Source organism: Stomoxys calcitrans, chromosome 1 (genome assembly GCF_963082655.1).
Source record: "Stomoxys calcitrans chromosome 1, idStoCalc2.1, whole genome shotgun sequence".
Lineage (NCBI taxonomy): Eukaryota > Metazoa > Arthropoda > Insecta > Diptera > Muscidae > Stomoxys > Stomoxys calcitrans.
The window spans coordinates 175,791,004-175,811,755 of NC_081552.1; the positions used below are offsets into that span (position 1 = coordinate 175,791,004).

General features: G+C 39.0%; 1 protein-coding gene across 1 annotated transcript in view; it reads right to left on the minus strand.

Moving 5' to 3' along the window:
- The window catches only part of LOC106091107 (G-protein coupled receptor dmsr-1-like), a 203,309-nt gene that overhangs the window by 158,108 nt on the left and 24,449 nt on the right, over positions 1-20,752 (minus strand). Inside the window, exon 2 of the mRNA XM_059360560.1 lies at positions 15,841-15,949. The gene's annotated coding sequence lies outside the window, so the exon portion shown is untranslated. The remainder of the gene's footprint in view (positions 1-15,840; positions 15,950-20,752) is intronic.

Consider the following 20,752-nt stretch of genomic DNA (forward strand, 5'->3'; position numbering starts at 1 on the left):
TATCTTATGACTTTCAATATCACTTGCGAATTTCATGTGACTTTCAATATCACTTGCGAAATACAACCAGCGTAGAAAGGCCTCTGGGAGTGGGTTAAGCACCCCCCAAAAAAGGTTAAAAATCCCCCCCCCCCCCCCCCCCCAAAGATTTTAAAAATTTCATTGTTTTTTTAAATTTGGTAGTTTTATTGATATGCAAGGCCAGCCCCGATTTCCGAAGAGCTGGCATCGTTAATGGGTGTAACTCTTATAGAAACTGATCCCTTGATTCCATTTGTTTCTTTTCTTTGCTTTCAAAGTATAAATCGAGTTGGTTATATTACTTGGGGAGGGTATTTTAAGTCTGACTATACTGGACTTGAAACTCTTATACTATTTTATTGCCTTTAAGGAATGTATCTTTTATGTATTTTTAAAAATTACACATTTGTACCCATAAGATATGGGTAGAAATGTAATGTAATGTGCTTGCATTACAGTTGATAAAAATCTGTGAGTGTGGTATGTTGCAACAAAAATGAGTGACATTTGTAATAAAGGGGAACAATATTTTTTTTTTTTTTGAAGAAATTGGCATTGCCCATTTGGTTTTATGCACAACCTTAAAATTTTTCATGAAAAGGAAAATTTAATTTAATGTCATAGCCTAAGGTCGGCAGAATGCTCCCATTTAAATTATATGAATTCAACAGTAAAATTCTTTGGCATGTATTTTTTATAAAAACAACAAAAGAACATCAAAGACAATGGTGTTAAGTTTTCACATAAATATTCAGGGCTTCACTCAGATTTCTTGGACTTGAGTTATGCCATAACACTTTTTGTTTCCAAAGAAAAGAATCGTTGTCGAAAATCAAATTTATTTCAAAGTTGCTTGCCTGGCGCAGGTGAAGCAGAAACCTGCTCATATCTCACAAAAATTTCTTTGAAATTTTTTATTTAAGTGACTAGCATGAAATTTTTGCTCAAGTTAGAAATACCAGAAAGTGTCTTTAAGTCTCACAAGATGTGTGTGTGGGTTTGTTTGGTAGCAACCGTCGTAAAAGCCAATAAAGATAAAGACAAAAGTACAGCAAATAAATTACCAACAAAGAAATAGGAATGGAAAACAATGGCGGACTCCTATTTTAAAATGTCGTAATCATATGATAATTTTCTGTCAATAAAGACTAAGCACAACTTTGCAGAAGTGATTTAAATACCCAAAGTTTTTTTGAGATATTAATTGACTCTACATATGGTTGCAAACATTGCAAACAAAAGGAACATTTGCTAAATTGCCTAGAAGTAGCTTCCATGCCTCCAAGACGACCCATGTTTTGTAATATTCAAATCAGATATTGATTGCGATTCGGCGATTGATTCAGCCAAATTGGGAAGAACTAAGGCTTCTAGGAACTCAAGAAGTCAAATCCGCAGATAGGTCCATATAATTGCTATATATATAACTATGAACCTATCTGGGTGGGATTTGTTTGAGACGATTAGTGCATTTAACGTACGGTGGAAAATTCAGGTTCAAGCGGTCCACAAGAAGTCAAATTCGGAAATGTTTTTTTATGGGGGCTGTGAACATTCCATTATGGGGGCTGTGAACATTCCATATCTAGAAAAGTCTCCAGTGCGCAAGTAAGCGTGGTCCTCATCGCTCCGCCTATGCCAAGACAACATGTTCTCTGAACCTGTTGTATGGCCCTTATGTTGCACTTTTTCTCCATAGCAACCCTGTAGAGCAAGTGGACTATTCTCGGATTCAGGCCCCATTTCGAGCCTACGGCCCATTTACATATTGCCCAACATCTGTGAGCCTTCTCAGTACGCTCCTGAATGTGACACTTCCAATTCAGTTTCCTGTCCAAGGTCACACCTAAGTATTTGACCTTGTCAGATATCAAAATCGTCGTCAAAATGGCGTGCCTTGTGCCACTTTCTTCCTTATATTTATGCCATAGAACACACAATTTATCCACCTGTTCCTTAGCATATGGTTTATCTCTAAGTCTCTAAGGACCGGGTCCACCCGGTACTGGTGTAAGGATTGGATCAGTGTGTCGGTCCGCACATTGATATAAGCCCCTCGATGTCAATACATACCGCCGGGGTGTACGTTTTGGCATCGACGGATTCTTCTATTTTATGCACAACCTCGTACAGGGCAGTCTTCACCGACCTTCCCTTGACATAGGCATGCTGTTTGTATTTGAACAGTTCGGTGGATGTCATACTCTTTATCATTGTGTCCACAATACGTTCCATGGGACGTAAGGCTTATGGGTCTGTAGGCCTTTCGTGTCGCATAACTTGCCTTGCCGGGCTTGGGTATTAATACCACCCTTGCCTACTGCCAGGCTTTCGAAGTATATGCCAGTCCTAGGCACGCTGTGAAAATATTGGCCAGATTAGACGCCAGATAGTCTTTCTCTTTCTGTAGTAACGCTGGAAATATTCCATCAGGTCCGGGTGACTTAAATGGTTTGAAACTCCTCAAGGATTCCTTTACCTTAAATTCCGTAATTATAAACTTTCGATCAATGTTTTTATTCCAAGTGTCTCCGTGAGTCCCGTCGTATTCTGTGGAAAATGGGTTTTCATCAAAAGCCTCAACATGTCCTCCGTTGTCTCTGTTCTCACTCCCATGTCATCTACTAAAGTTTCAGTTTGGACATGGGTGTTTGAGAGAAACTTTTTTATCTTAACGGCGTCTTTAACGCTATCGACCTGTTCGCAGAAATGCTTCCAGCAGACACGTTTTGCCTGTTAATCTTACTATATTCCTTGAGCCGTGTGTAATACACATCCCAATATACTTCCACTTTTTTACGAAGCGCTCCGTTAAAAATTCTGCGGACCTCTTTCCCAATATTGCGAATCTCCCCGGTCATCCAGGGCTTTTCTTTGGTCGATTTCCTTTTCGTTCATATTACGAATGTTTTATTTGAGCCTTATTGTAAAAGAAAAAATTAAAAGCGAGCTAAGTTCGGCAGGGCCGAATCTTGGGAACCCAACACCAAGGATTCTGCTAAACATTTATACAAAATAAATTCAGCTGAAGGTCATAATTTTATTCTACATACCAAATTTCTATCAAACCAGAAAAAATCGAAGCTTCTAGGAACTAAACAAGGATGATTTAGAGACTAGTTTACATGACAGCAATATCAGCTTATAGTGTTCGCACAGTTGTTTGAAGTCGTAACAAAACACTGCATGATCAATTTCAGCCAAATCGGACAAACATTGCGGCTTGCAAGGGCTCAAGAAGTCAAATCGGGAGATCGGTTTAAATGGGAGCTGTATCTAAATCTTATCCGATATGGCCAACGACCTACGTCAATATTAAGTATTTGTGCAAAATTTCAAGCGGCTAGCTCTACGCGTTCGACCGCTATCGTGATTTCGACGGATGGCCGGACGGACATGGCTAGATCGGCACAGAACGTCGATACGATCACGAATATATATAGTTTACAAACGGAATGACTAGATTAGTATACCCCAATCCTATGGTGGTGGACATAAAAAGTTTCCAAGTTCTTATTGGCAAACGCAATACATGCTCGAAATTAAGAACAATGTACAAATTGTTAGTAAGTGTTGAACTAAAATTGAATTTGAAGACTGTGGCATTATTAATTGCTAAAAAATATTTTTTTTGTCTCACCACAAATCCTCGGAATTATGAGGTAACGGAATATTTAAAAATCATTAATTCGAATTCGTGACCTTTGCTTCACAAAAGCAAATACCCTGTGCCCATTTGATGGCAAAATGTTAATTTAAATTAAACTCACTTCACTTGGTGAGAATATGTGCAACCAACACAAACCATGGACGTCTCCGGTGAAAAAGGTTGGACATTTTTTTACTTTTGTTTTGCTAACAAATATTGAAATAGGAAAATAGTGTCAGATTCAAACAATAGTGTTGTGGATGAATGCGTGAGTCTCTGGGTAGTAAGTGGAAGTGTTTGCCGCAGGCGAAAATACAATAATACGAAGACAAAAGAAAACAAGGGCAGTTGGTTAATCTTCAAGTAGCCAATAAAAGGATAACCGTGGGTTTTATTCAAATTTCAATACGAAAGGGTAAACAAGTTGACCTTTGAATAGTATAACAATACGATGTAATAAACCACAAAAATAATGATGGGCAGTATAAAACGAACGATTGATAAAGAGTTAAAGTAAATACAACATGGAGAAAGGTGGCGAGTCAATTGCAGGAGAGATGGTTAATTACTCGTTATATATCTTATATTTCAACAACAAAGTTGCATTCAAAGGGAGTAAAAAGATAAACCCAGATTTAACAAATAAACGAAGTTTAAACCGAGAGTTTTAATTGAACTTAAATGGGAAGTTTCTAAGCTTATCTCCCGGCTTCAACAAAGGGTAAAGTTTAATTTCATTTATAATTGCAATGTTTCATATTAAACTTGTCTTTTTTTGAGCACTTCACAGCGAAACAAAGATTCGTCCGCCAATCTCTAATTGGACGAAGAGTTCAGTAGAATGTATGGTAAAGTTAGGTTTCGGATTATATGATTATATGGTCGTTATGAGTTCAACAATTTCTAAACAGCTACGAAATTGTTTTTACATAGTTTTTGTTTACTTTAAACTTTTTTCTTTGACTGGTGGCACGTCAAATATGAACTAAAAATCGCTAAATTTTTAGATAAAATTATTGAAAACAATACTTTCTTCTGGAATATAGGCATTAACAACATATTATTGTCTCTGGAAGGAAAAGGTGTAAAAGTGATCGCGTATGCTGATTACGTGGCAATTGCTGATAGGGGAAAGTTTCCCAGTCTCCCTTATAAACCGATCTCCCGATTTGACTTCTTGAGTCCCTGGAAGCCACAATTTTTATCCGATTTGTCTGAAATTTTGCTTGTAGTGTTTAGTATGACCTTCAACATCTGTGCCAAGTTCGTTCCTAATCGGTCTATATCCTACAAAATTTGAGGCTTCCAGGGGCTCAAGAAATCAAATCGGGAGATCGGTATATATGGGAGCTATATCCAAATCTTAACCGATATGGCCCATTTGCTATCCACAACGACCTACATCAATATTAAATATCTGCGTATCAGAGCGTCGAGACGATCAAGAATATATATACTTAATGATTATATATACTCGACGAATATTTCGAGGCGTTACAAATGGAATGACTAGATTAGTATAACCCCATCCTAAGGTGGTGGGTTTAAAAATTATTAGCTAAAACAAACAAAAATTACTGTAAGCGCCTCAAGTTTTAGGTGCCAAATTGGTAATTTGGCCCATAGTTAAGCCCCTCGATCTTCTGCGCTTCTTGTCCAATTTCTGACACCCCGATTCAAGATTGCGCTCTCCACTTGGTCACTCCATCGGAGTTTTGGTCTTCCCCCTTATGCGTTTTCTTTATCATCGCCTTCAAAAGACATCTTTGCTGGAGCTTCTTCATTCTTTCTGACACCATGACCTAGCCAAGGCTAATGTTGCATTTTGTTGCGTTGAACTATGTTATCGTCGTCATAAAGGTCATACAGCTCGTGGTTTATACGAAGCCTATACTCTCCGTTGGCGGAATCTGGTCCATATATTTTACGAAGGATTTTTCTTTCAAACTCTCCAAGTACTGCCTCATCTGAAAACTCCTCAACAGGACGAAAACCACAATAGCACCACACGAATGGGACATCTATAAGACTGAGTTAAGAAAATATAAGGACGAGCTGAGAAAAGCTCAAAATAAATCCTGGGTGGAATTCTGTAGCTCCGTGGAGGATACATCTAAATCCCCTAAGCTAGGAAAGATTCTGTCCTCGAGGCCTATTACGGTGAAGTATATTCAGAAGTCGGAGAATGTATGGGCAATGCCTAGTGAGAAAACACCAGAACTACTCATTAATACAAATTTTCCCAGGAAATTCTGCAACGGATAACGTGGCGCCAGAAGAGGTTGTCACTGGCATGTATTCGTCGGAAGTTATTAGGGAAATTGTGTCTGTGCCGAAAATCCTGTGGGCGATAAGAAGTTGCGACTCCTTTAAGTCGCCAGGCCCTAATGATGTATCACCGGTTGAACTACAAGCTGTGTCTGATAGACTGGTTCATTGACTTCGGGAGATATACTCTACTCGTACCAGCATGTCATATATACCTGTGGGTTGGAGGGACATGTAGGTCATTTTCATCCCGGAAGCAAGTAAACCTTACCACAAGAAGGCGAAAAATTATCGTCCTATTAGTCTGTCATCCTTTACGCTGAAGACTCTTGAGAGGTTGATAGAAACATACCTTAGGGCAAAGATCCCTGGAGATCGCCTGTTCGCGGCAGCAGCATGCATATAGTAAAGGCAAATCTACTGAAAAAGTCCTTCACGACCTAGTCGGCTACATACAGGCTGTCAAGGAATATACAATGGTAGCATTTCGTGGCATTGAAGGTGCGTTCACTAATGTAAAACCGACGTTAATCATGAAGGAGTTGTAGCTTTTAGCCATCAACTCTACCGTAAGAAAGTTTATTAATAACTTACTTACTAAAAGATGCATTCCGTCAGGCTTGGGATCTGTCGATTTAAACAGATGGGTCAGCAGATGAGGTGTAGTGAGGAGATCCTTGCAATTAAGGAAGTGTTGGAATTGCTAAGATATAATGTCATTACGACGATTGGCATAAATATCTGCTCAGACAGCCATTAAATCATTGGTGAACGTATTTCGGAACCAAAAAAACCGCCCTCGGCTGTCGCAGATCTCTCAACAAGATGGTTGAACAGTTCAAAATTAACTTGTTTTGGGTGCCGGGCCACAGAGATATCCCAGGGAATTGTAAAGCGGACGAGCTTGCAAAACTAGGAACTACCTTACACGTTCCAGGGAAACTGGATTCTAAGGGTATGCCTCTAGCGATATAAAAGCTAAGTGTTCAGGACCAGGTCCTAAGGACAACGAATGATGGGTGATCACAAAGAGGGGGCTGTAAGCATTCCAAAACTATGTGGCCTAATCTAGACTTGAAGAGGTCTACTGCTTTGCTGTCATTGGCTAGAACAGATGTCTCAGTCATTGTGTCCGTCATGACAGGTCATTGTTTAATCGTAAAACATGCTGACAGACTGAAGGTTGCCAGCAACGTTATGATGACATCGAAGAAGAAGAGACTATAGAACCCCTGTATGTGTCTCGCAGTAGCAGTCAGAAGGAGTTTCATTTAAGGTTCTCATTTCTTTGAGAACCTGTCTGATTTAGCGGATGTGAACATTCCCAAGTTATTGGGCTTTTTAAAGCGATCTGAATGGTTCCACAGTGGGAACTAGAATGCATCTTCCTTCTTCTGCTCCTGTGGTATCAAAATGGACGAGAGCGTCTAAGTCAGTTTGATGGCAGACTGCCAATTAAGCCTAGTCATATAGCATATGTTCTCCTGTGAGTAGTGTTCACACCTGCATCTTGTATAATCTTCTCCTGCAGGATATTTAAGAGATCACACGATAGGCTGTCTTTCCTTCTGAAACCTCGTTTGGTATTGAAAGGTTCGTAGAGGTTCTATCCTATTTTAACTTTGGAGCGTGTATCAGCAAGCGTCATCAGTTTTGCAGGTATATCACACTTAGACATGGTCTGAAATATTTTCGAACGTATAGGGCTGTCGAAGGCGGCTTTGTAGTCAGCGAAGAGATGATAGGCGTTGATTTGTCCTTCTCGGGTCTTTCCTTCTTGTCTCCTTTCTTGTGTACGGGACATAGTATGCCGGAGTTCCAATCATCGTGTATGCGTTCTTCTAGCCAGATCGCGGAGACAAACTGATGCATATGTCTTATTAGCGTGTCGCGTCAGGTCTGAAGTAGTTCACCGGATAACCCATCTGCTCCTGCAGCCTTATTGCTTTTCAGGCTGGTAACTGCTACTGGACCTCATTATGACTTCCACGTGGACCTCGTTCTGACATTTTTTGCCATCATCACGGATTGTCTCTGTGGTATACTCATGACCACCATCATCGGATGGCAGCAGCTGAGAAAAGTGGTCTTTCTATATCCTCAGTACACTATCTGTATCAGATATCAAATGTGATTCATTGTCTCTGCAGGAGGATGTGCCTGTACCAAAGCCATCGGTTTGATGTTTAATTCTGTGCAGTGTCAGATCGTAATTTCTCGCCACACTAAGACGTGTGCGAACCTATGCTGCAACAAGGTATGAACCGAACCGATGTTCGCCCTTCCAATCGATCGTACATCTAACATGCTGGTTGTATGCCTTCCATCTATCACAACATAGCCTATTTGGTTTCTTGTGTATTGATCCTTCGATGTTGGAATCTGGTGCTGCTAACTAGCATAGTCTTTGTCGCTGCGAAGTCTATTAGGCTCAAACCATTTTCGGAAGTATCTTTAAGTAGGCTAAATTTTCCGACTTTTGGGCCAAAGATATTTTCCTTAACCAATATGGCCTTAAAATCTCCCAGAACGATTTACATACCATGGGCGGGTCAGCGGTCATATTCTTTTTCTAGTCGCTAGTAGAAAATATCCTTGATAAGGTTGATGTGGAAGAAATTGGCCTTTATGCGGTGTGGGACTAACTTCTCATCCGCCGGAGTAAACCTGGAGATAGGATGATTCAGTTTTCGACCAACCACAGCGATATTCGTGCCTTGTTTCGTGGCAGCTATAATATAGAGCGTCACCACTCAAGGTTGTTGTGCCGCCATTCCCATGCCATCGCACTTCGTGTATATCAGTAATGCTTGTCCTGTACTTCTCCAATACATCCGCCAGTGCGTACATGTATCCTCTCTATAAAGAGTGTGGACATCCCAGGTGCAGATACGCAAATCATGGTCCTTAAAACGCTTGCGGAAGTCGTCAATATAGGGGAAATCCGTTTTTATTCTTCTTCGCTTTTATAGGATGTGAGTGACTATTTTCGTCATTCCATTTGTAACAAATCGAAACATCCATTTCCGGCCCTACAAAGAATATATATATATATATATATATATTCTTAATTGTCCTCAAAATCTAAGACCATCAAGCCATATGTGTCCGTCCGTCTGTCTGTTGAAATCGGGCTACATATATATATATATATATATATATATATATATATATATATTGAACTGAAACTTTGCACAGATTCTTTTTTGTCCATAGGTAGGTTAAGTTTGAAGATGAGCTATTTTGGACCATGTCTTGATATAGCCCCCATATAGACCGATCTGCCGATTAAGGGTTTTAGCTCCATAAAAGCCACATTTACTATCCGATTTTGCTAAAATTTGGGACAGTGAGTTGCTTTACGCCACTCGACATCCTCCTTCGGTTTGGCATAGATCGGTCCAGTTTTGCATATAGCTGCCAAATTGACCGATCTCTCGATTTAAGGTCTTGGACCCATAAAAGACGCAGTTATTATCCGATTTCGCTGAAATTTGAAACTGCGAGTTGTGTTAAACCTTTCGTTTCTTTTTTTAATTTGGCCCAGATCTGTCCAGATTTGGATATAGCTGTCATATAGTCTTGGACCCATAACAGACACATGTATTTTCCGATTTTCCTGAAATTTGACGCAGTCACTTATGTTAAACTTTTCGTCATCCGTGTCGTATATGGTACAGAACGGTCTATATTGGGATAAAGCAGCCAAAAGGACCACTTATGAATCAACATTGAACAGTGACTTGTACCTCTCAATGTCTGTGCCGAATTTGCTCCAAATCGGACCATATTTCGATATAGCTGCTATGGGTACATAAACAATGCATTTTCAACGGAGTTTGACGAAAGGGGTTTATATATATACCCGAGGTGATTGGTATCCAAAGTTCGGCCCAGCCTTTTTCTTTTTCAAAGCAATTTCTTTAAATTAACTAACCCGACGCCCCAACCTATCTTTTTATACCCACTGCCATTGGATAAATCCAGTAACACCTTGAAATATTGATCTGCGACCCCATAAAGTATATATATTCTGGATCGTCTTGATATTCTCAGTCGATCCAGCCATGCCCGACCGTCCGTCCGTCTGTCGAAATCACGACAGCGTTCGAACGAGTAAAGCTTGCCGCTTCAATTATTGCACTGATGAATTATTGCATTGATGTAGGACTCAAATGGGTCATATCGGTCTTGGATTTACCCCCATATAAAACGGTCCCCGGATTTGACTTCTTGAGCTCCTAAGAGCATCAATTTTCATCCGGTCTTGGATTTACCCCCATATAAAACGGTCCCCGGATTTGACTTCTTGAGCTCCTAAGAGCCTCAATTTTCATCCGATGTGGCTTAAATTTGAAACTAGGACTTGAGTTATGACTTTCAACATCCATTCCAAGTATGATACGAATCCATGAAAAGATATAGCATCCATATAAATCGATCCCCGGATTTCATTTCTTGAGCTCCTAGAATCCTCAATTTTAATCCGATTTGGCTGATATTTGGAAAAAAGTTTTGTGCTATGATTTCAACATCCATGCAAAGTACAATTTTAGTCGGTCTATAAACTAATATAGCCCCCATATAAACCGATCGCCGGATTTGACTTCTTGAGCTCCTAGAAGACTCAATTTTTATCCAATTCGGAAGAAATTTGGAACAAAGACTTGAGTTATGACTTCCAATATCCATGTGAAGTACGATCCTAGTCGGGCTATAAACTGATATAGCCACCATATAAACCGATCCCCGGATTTGACTTCTTAAGCCCCTAGAGGCCTACATCTGATTTGGTTAAAATTTGGCTCGAAACCCTATCTTATGACTAATAACATCAGTGCCAAGTAATTTGTAATTTATTTATTTACAAATTACTTGGCACTGATGTTATTAGTCATAAGATAGGGTTTCGAGCCAAATTTTAACCAAATCAGATGTAGGCCTCTAGGGGCTTCAGAAGTCCGAATTAGTCAATATGGTGATATAGGCTCGGGATATGTACCGATATTCCGATGTCACTTCTTGAGACCATAGAAGCCTTAATCAATTCCTGATTTGATTTCTATAAAATAATTCAAATACAAACTCAGTTAATAAGGGCACATGTATAGCGGAATCTATGCTGGTGGGTATCCAAGATTCGGCCCGACCGAACTTAGCACGTTTTTACTTGTTATCGTTCTTTAGGTGAACTCGTGGTACATTTTAGCGCACTATCTTTAACGGATGTTAAGGGAAAGTACCCAGGTGACACCGCGAGGAAGTTTATGTCCACATTTGAGATGAATGAAGACCAAGTAAACCCTGGAATTAGCCAAGTCAAAACCAATCAGAACCGTTGCTTGGTTTCCAACATCCTCAAGGCACCCCTCAAATTTAGTTAATTGGAACAAATGTTGAGGTTACCAATTTTTTGAGTGTATCCCCAGCTGATGGTGAAAGGCATTTAAACAAGCTTTGCATAAGAAAACCAACCGTATGAAGGCCTGACCAACCACTATCATGATAAATTCATACCGTATAGTATGTACTTCCTCTCCGAATCGTATTTATTTTTTATACCCTCCACCATAGAATGGGGGTGAACTAATTTCGACATTCTGTTTGTAAGTCCTCGAAATATTCGTCTAAGACTCCATAAAGTATATATATTCTTGATCGTCATGATATTTTAAGTCGATCTAGCCATGTCAGTCCGTCCGTCCGTCTGTCTGTCGAAAGCACGCTAACTTTCGAAGGAATAAAGCAATCCGCTTAAAATTTTGCACAAATACTTGTTATAAGTGTAGGTCGGTTGTGATGGCAAATGGCTATGGCTACATCGGTCCACGTTTTGATATAGCTGCCATATAAACCGATCTGGGATCCTGATTTCTTGAGCCACTAGAGGACGCAATTCTTATCCCATTTGGCTGAAATTTTGCAGGAGATGTTAGGTTATAGTCTTTAACATATGTGCCAATTATGGTTCAAATCGGTACATTACCTGACATAGTTGTCATATTAACCGATCTGGGGTATTGACTTCTTGAACCTCTAGAGGGCGCAATTCCTATCCGATTTGGCTGAAATTTTGCATTCGGTGTTTATGACGTCGATGTTATGACGTCCAACAACTGTACCAAGTACGGCGTAAATCGGTTCATAACCTGATATAGCTGCCATATAAACCGGTCTTGGATCTTGACTTCTTGACCCATTAGAGGGCGCAATTCCTATCCGATTTGGCTGAAAATTTGCATGCGATGTTTCGTTTTGTCCAACAACTGTGCCAAATATGGTTCGATTCGGTCCATAACCTGATATAGCTGCCATATAAACCGATCTGGGATCTTAACTCCTTGAGCCTCAATAAAAATTGCCCGATTTGGCTGAAATATTGTACAACGGTTTCTCCCTTGGTCTTCAATATACGTGTCAAATATGGTCTGAATCGGTCTTCAGCCTGATACAGCTCCCCTATAAACCGATCTCCCTATTTTACTTTACTTAAAAGAAAGTAAATTTGCTTTTACACATTGTTTTGACATAAATTTTCCAAACTTGTTTGAGTTTTTTCTCGCTTGAGTTGTGACGCAATCATTTTGTTTTTATACCCTCCACCATAAGATGGGGGGTATGCTAATTTCGTCATTCTGATTGTAACTACTCGTATATATATTCTTGATCGTCGTGAAATTTTATGTCGATCTAGCCATGTCCGTCCGTCTGTCCGTCCGTCCGTCCGTCCGTCTGTCTGTCGAAAGCACGCTAACTTCCGAAGGAGTAAAGCTAGCCGCTTGAAATTTTGCACAAATACTTCTTATTAGTGTAGGTCGGTTGGTATTGTAAATAGGCCATATCGGTCCATGTTTTTATATAGCTGCCATATAAACCGATCTTGGGTCTTGACTTCTTGAGCCTCTAGAGTGCGCAATTCTTATCCGATTGGGATGAAATTTTGCACGACGTGTTTTGTTATGACATCTAACAACTGTGCCAAGTATGGTTCAAATCGGTTTATAACCTGATATAGCTGCCATATCAACCGATCTTGGGTCTTGACTTCTTGAGCATCTAGAGTGCACAATTCTTATTCGATTGGAATGACATTTTGCACGACGTGTTTTGTTATTATATCTAACAACTGTGCCAAGTATGGTTCAAATCGGTCCATAACCTGATATAGCTGCCATATACACCGATCTGGGGTTTTGACTTCTTGAGCCTCTAGAGTGCGCAATTCTTATCCGATTGGAATGAAATTTTGCACGACGTGTTTTGTTACGATATCCAACAACTGTGCCAAGTATGGCTGAAATCGGTTCATAACCTTATATAGCTGCCATATAAACCGATCTGGGATCTTGACTTCTTGAGCCTTTAGAGGTCGCAATTATTATCCGATTTGCCTGAAATTTTGTACGACGGATTCTCTCATGACCATTAACATACGTGTTTATTATGGTCTGAATCGGTATATGGCCCGATACAGCTCCCATATAAATCGATCTCCGTATTTTACTTCTTGAGCCCACAAAGGGCGCAATTCTTATTCGAATTGGCTGACATTTTACACAGGTCTCCAACATATAATTTAATTGTGGTCCAAACCGGACCATATCTTGATATCGCTCTAATAGCATAGCAAATCTTTTCTTATATCCTTTTTATACCCTCCACCATAAGATGGGGGGTATACTAATTTCGTCATTCTGTTTGTAACTACTCGAAATATTCGTCTGAGACCCCATAAAGGAAATATATTCTTGATCGTCGTGACATTTTATGTCGATCTAGCCATGTCCGTCCGTCTGTCCGTCCGTCCGTCCTTCCGTCTGTCTGTCGAAAGCACGCTAACTTCCGAAGGAGTAAAGCTAGCCGCTTGAAATTTTGCACAAATACTTCTTATTAGTGTAGGTCAGTTGGTATCGTAAATGGACCATATCGGTTCATAACCTGATATAGCTGCCGTATAAACCGATCTTGGGTCTTGACTTCTTGAGCCTCTAGAGGGCGCAATTCTTATCCGATTGGGATGAAATTTTGCACGACGTGTTTTGTTATGACATCCAACAACTGTGCCAAGTATGGTTCAAATCGGTCTATAACCTGATATAGCTGCCATATAAACCGATCTTGGGTCTTGACTTCTTGAGCCTCTAGAGTGCGCAATTCTTATCCGATTGAAATGAAATTTTGCACGACGTGTTTTGTTATTATATATAACAACTGTGCCAAGTATGGTTTAAATCGGTCCATAACCTGATATAGTTGCCATATAAACCGATCTTGGGTCTTGACTTCTTGAGCCTCTAGAGTGCGTAATTCTTATCCGATTGGGATAAAATTTTACACGACGTGTTTTGTTATGATACATAGAAACTGTGCCAAGTATGGCACGCTTTTACTTGTTTTGCCTAAGAAGAGATGCCGGGAAAAGAACTCGACAAATGCGATCCATGGTGGAGGGTATATAAGATTCGGCCCGGCCGAACTTAGCACTCTTTTACTTGTTTTTTTTTTTTTTTCATAGGAAAAAGTCGTTTAAAAATGAATAATTTATACATCGCGTGGCAATTTTTTCCTGAAATGTTTTTTGTTATTTTATTGCTAAATACATTCCTAAAAGATGTTGCTTAAGCTTAAAGAATTAACAACAAAAACTAAAAGTTGTCTATGGGTCTTACAAAGTGTTCGTTTGGGTGTGTGCAAAGAAGTGTTCAAATCAAGAGATATGAAAAACCACTCAAGATAAGCACAAAAACCAAGCTTATAATTTATCAAGAATGAAAAACGCATAGAAAACCTTGGCAGTATTATCACACAAAAATTATTGCTGGACGTTGTTTTCGTTTACAAAGTCTTTGTAATAACAGTGTACCAGAAGTGGATTAAATCCACCAAGGCTTATTTGCTTAAGAGCTCATTTGTCGTAAAATACTGAGAAAATCCCCGAAACAAATTCTTTGGTAGCTTCGCCACAAAGTTGACCCATATCAAAATTGTATGATAAGTTGAAAATAACATTAAACATTTCTTTAGGGCATGAATACAAAAGTTAACTTTTAATTAAACGGACATTTTTCAAGTTGGACTGGGCACATCTTACCTACTATCCATAACAGCCTTTGCTGCCTACATTTAGCCAAATGTTTTATTATGAACCGCACGAAAAGGGGTTGGCCAAGGACTTAACAATCTAATCAATTATCTCGGCTAAAGCATCAAACCAATTATTCAGATGTTGTTATCTGTTTGCTCATGTTAACGTCTGTGGGATTTCAGCTTTGCAAACCTCCCCAACAAGAGCAATAATTATGCGGCACACCGCACTGTGAGTAATTTCATTCCATCACTGAATAATTGATTTTCAAATTTAAAATGCAATACACTATTTGAACGCATACACAACTCTCTGTCAAATTCGAAACGAGCAAATGCGCTTTAATTTCGGCCGGGCCTAATCTTCTATATACTCCACCACCGATCGCATCATATCTAGATGTTAGAACAGAATCAAAATTTCACTCTGTAAGGGCTCAATAAATGAAATTAGAATATAGATTCAAACAAGTAGAAAAACTTTAAGTTCGGATGTGCCGATCTTTGGAATACCACCAACATGTATATTATTATCATCATATTTACTTATAACTATTGTATTAACTGAATGAACAGTCATATTACAATCTTTATCATATTCGGTGCGAATGTATATATATATATATATATATATATATATATATATATATATATATATATATATATATATATATATATATATATATATATATATATATATATATATATATATATATATATATATATATATATATATATATTGTCCGATCTGCGTCATATTCTATTCATGGATACTATTGTAAAAAAAAGACAACAACAACTATCACAACTATACAAACCTTTTGAATTTTGTGTACTCTATTAAATCAATCATAGTAGCTATGCAAATCCATTTTGAAAATTTGGATTTGGAGGATATTTTAACGGGCGTTCCTCCAACAGAAAATGCTGTAAAAGAAGCAGAAAAGGAAGAGACAAATTAGTGTCGTTTGCCCCGGATACATGCGTGAGAAAAGAACAGCCAAAAAATTGTGGGAGAGCTTGAATAATGTTTTCGCGAAAATATCAATTACAACTCAAGTTTTGATAAGAAAGCAAATAATGAATCTACGCTTAGAAAAAGGGGAATATGTGGCACAACATCGGATGAAATTTGAAAATTTGATTAGAAACCTCAAGATGGCTGGAGCAGATTTTGAAAACAGTGACGATTTTACGCAATTGTTTATGTCATTACCAAAGAAGTTGAATCCATTAATAACAGCTCTTCAAAATTTGGACGAATCTCAGTTATCTTACAACATGGTAAATGAAAGGCTGCTCTTGGAAGAAACAACAAGTAAGAGCGTGCTGAACCTAATATACCCTCCACCATGGATCGCATTTGTCGAGTTCTTTGCTCGGTATCTCTTTTCATGCAATCAAAGAATAATGCATAAGAATTGTTATGTTATTGGAGTTAAATCAAGTTATAGTCCGATTCGGATCGCAAGTGAATTAAATCTTGAAGGCCATAGTCATTGGTAATATGTTAGTCCATTTGGATAAGAATTGCGACTTGTAGGGGCTCAAGAAGAATAATCGGGAGATCGGTTTATATGGCAGCTATATCAGGTTATGTACCGATTTGTACCATACTTAGCACAGTTTTTGGAAGTCATTACATAAGACTTCGTGCACAATTTTAGCCAAATCAAATGAGAATTGCGCCCTCTGGTGGCACAAGAAGTCAAGATTCACGATCGGTTTATATGGCAACAATATCAGGTTATAGACCGATTTGAACCATACTTTGAGCAGTTGCTGGAAGTCATAACAAACAACAAAATTTAAGCCAAATTAGATAAGAATTGCGCCCTCTAGAGATCTAAGAAGTCAAGATCTCAGATCGGTTTATATGGCAGCTATATCAGGTAATGTACCGATTAGAACCATACTTAGCACAGTCGTTGGATGTCATAACGAAACACGTTGTTCAGGAAAATCGGACAATAAATGCGCCTTTTATGGCCCCAAAACCTTAAATCGAGAGAACGGTCTATATGGCAGCTATATTCAAATGTGGACCGATCTGTGCCATATTGCAGAAATATGTCGAGAGGCTTAACTTAACTCACTATCTCAAATTTCGGCGACATCGGACAATAAATGTGTATTTTATTGGCCCCAAACCTTAAATTGAGATATTGGTCTATATGGCAACTACATTGTATATTAAAATCTTAACCGATTCCATTCCTATCGCCGACTCGATAATTGAGCGATGGTTAGACCTGCTCATATCATCTATCCATTCTCCCATCGTCGTAAGTCTCATAGCAGCAGTGGCTGCCTCACACTTAATTTGTATATCTATGGATCGGATATCTAGAATAGTCTCCAGTGCCCTAGTGAGGTGATCTTCATAGCCCTACCTATGCTAAGACAACATGTTCTCTGAATCTGTTGTATTATCCATACGTTGAACGTTTTCTCCACCGCAGTCCACCAAACTAGTGAGGTGTATATATATATATATATATATATATATATATATATATATATATATATATATGATTTTAGGAGTGTACCGAGAGGACTGACAGATGTTGGGCATGACGTAGACGGGTTCGACAAGAGGGCCTGAATCATCAGGAACCCGTAGACGGGTTCGACAAGAGGGCCTGAATATATATATATATATATATATATATATATATATATATATATATATATATATATATATATATATATATATATATATATATATATATATATATATATATATAATCACGCTCCTGCACAGCCAGTGGATTATCCTCTGATTCAGGCCCTCTTGTCGAACCCGTCTACGTCATGCCCAACATCTGTCAGTCCTCTCGGTACACTCCTTAAATCACACCTAAGTACTTCACTGTCAGAACTCGTTTTGTTGAGGAAACGTGGTGCGTCAAATTAGTCCACCTTCGTCTTCCTCGTGAACAGGCAGATTTCAATCTTCTCTGGGTTAACATTGACAGCCTTAGGTCTAGCCCAGTCGTATGCCGTCTGCAAGACCCGTTCTCCCTGATTTGAGCTTGCAATGTCATGGTGAACAATGATTTGGCTTCTTTTATTAGTGTTTCGAAATTTTCCCAAGACTTCAGGTAATTGGACTTCAAATTGGAAAAGTTGCCTCATGACCAGTTTTGTCGAAGAAACAGGCGAACATTTGCTACGAAGTGCTTCTTCCACCAACAATTTTAGTTGGATTTGGCTTGACTTCGAAGACCCACACGATTATATGTTGTTTTGTATCGGGCACGATTCACCACCTGTGGAAATCTTATAAACGTATTTGAATTACCGCGATCGTCGTTTTTCAACATTTCATCGTACTAATGGAGACGAACCTTTTTTCGAGCTATTGTCAAATTGTACGGAATCCAACGAGAACAAACCTTTTTTAACGGCAACGGGTCATCTAATATCGGATATATGCTGGTGGGAGAAAATCCCAAGGACGTCTATATCTCACGGTATGTCATATGAAGATCTTGCATTATAAGCTCACGTAACATTCTCTGGTACAACGGCCGTTTCGTCCTAAACAGGATTCGACTTTAAGCGAGTGTCGGCGGTGACTGAATTCATTAAACCAATTTTCACAGTGCTATAGCATGGTGCAACTACTTCTTTTAACTTAAACGTGCTAAATATAGTCTGAACCGGGCCATAGCCTTATATAGCTCCCATATAAACCGATCTCCCGATTTTACTTCTTGAGCCTGTATAGGGCACAATTTGTGTCCGATTTGGCTGAAACTTTGCACAAATCTCTAACATCAAAACCAAGTATGCCCCGAATAAGCTCATAACCTAATATATCTCCTATAGCATTGCAATTCCATAAAGAGATATACGGCAAGAACTTCACAAATGCGATTCATGGTGGAGGGTATACAAGGTTCGACCTTACCGAACATAGCACGTTTTTAATTAATTTTACTTAAAGACGAAACCTTCTAAAATTTTTAGCAATCGTTCTTTTCGATAACGGAAAGAACATTTTAAAGGTTATCTCGCGTAAACTTAAATGTTTGTTTCAATTCGCCAAAATAACAAACTCGTAAAACAAAATAAGTAAAAGCGTGCTAAGTTCGGCCGGACCGAATCTTGGGAACCCATCACCATGGACTCCGCTTAGAATTTATACAAATAAATTTAGTTGAAGGGCATAATTTTATTCTACATACCAAAAATTAATGCTTCTAGGAACCGAGCAAGGATGATCGAAAGACCGGTCTATATGGGGGCTATATCAGGTTATAGACTGACTTGGACCGTAATTGGCACAGTTTTTGGAAGTCATTATGGAACATCACATGCAAAATTTCAGCCAAATCGGACACAAATTGCGGCTGTACGGGCTTAATAAGTCAAAACGAGAGATTGGTTTGTATGGGAGCTATATCAGGTTAAAGACCGATTTGAACCGTACTTGCTGCAGTTGTTGAAAGTCATAATAGCACACCATATGCAAAATTTCAGCCAAATCGGACGAAATTTGCGGCTTGTTAGAGCTCAAGAAATCAAATCCAGAGATCGGTTTATATGGGACCTATATCGGGTTATAGACCGATGTAGACCGTACTCGGCACAGTTATTGGAAGTCATAACAGAACACCACGTGCAAAATTGCAGCCAAATCGGACAAAAAATTGTGGCTTCCGGGGGCTCAAGAAATCAAATCGGAAGATCGAATTATATGGGAGCTATAACTAAATCTGAACCGATATGGCCCATTTTCAATCCCCAACGACCTACATCAATATTAGGTATTTTAGCAAACTTTCAAGTGGCGATCTTTACGCTATCGTGATTTCGACAGACGGACGGACATGGCTAGATCGATTCAGAACGTCGAGACGATCAAGAATATACATACTTTATGGGGTTTTAGACGATTATTTCGAGGTGTTACAAACGGAATGACTAGATAAGTATACCCCCATCCAATGGTGGTGGGTATAAAAATATGTATTCAAAAGTTTTTATAACCACTGCCATAGGATGGGATGTATACTTATCTATTCATTCAGTTTATAACACCTCGATATATTGATATCCGTTCCCATAAAGTATATACATATTTTCAGGATCGTCCGTCCCTCCGTCTGTCGAAATCATAATAGCTGTCGAACTCGTAAGCCAAGCCGCTCGATATTTTGCGCAGATACTTCTTCTAGGTCGTTGGGGATTGCAAATGGGACATATCGGTACTGATTTGGATATAGCTCCCACGCAAACCAACCTCCAGTTTTGCTTCCTTGAGCCCCTAGAAGCTTCACTTTTCATCCGATTTGCGCAAGGACTTCAGTAATGACCTCCGACATCTGTTATAACTATGATTCGATACGGTCTAAAAACTGATATAGCCCTTATTATATTTGACTTCTTGAGCCCTGATATGGCTGAAATTTGGCACAAATGTGGTGCACATATTTTACTTCGATATTTTCAGCCTATTGATGGATTCTCATTTACCTTGTTTCCAAACTTTACATCTGATGTTTGCTGGGACAGCACTGTTCGCAGTTTAAATTTACATATGCTTGCAATTCCGATTGCAGATATTGTTGACAATTGAAACGCTGTTACAGTGTAACAGACAATGGAAGAGAGATAGACCCATTGATAATTATACTGTTCGACTCGGAATCACTTTCTGATTCGATTTAGCAATGTCCGTCTGTCGGCCTGTCTGTGTGTCTGTCTGTCCGTCTGTCTCCT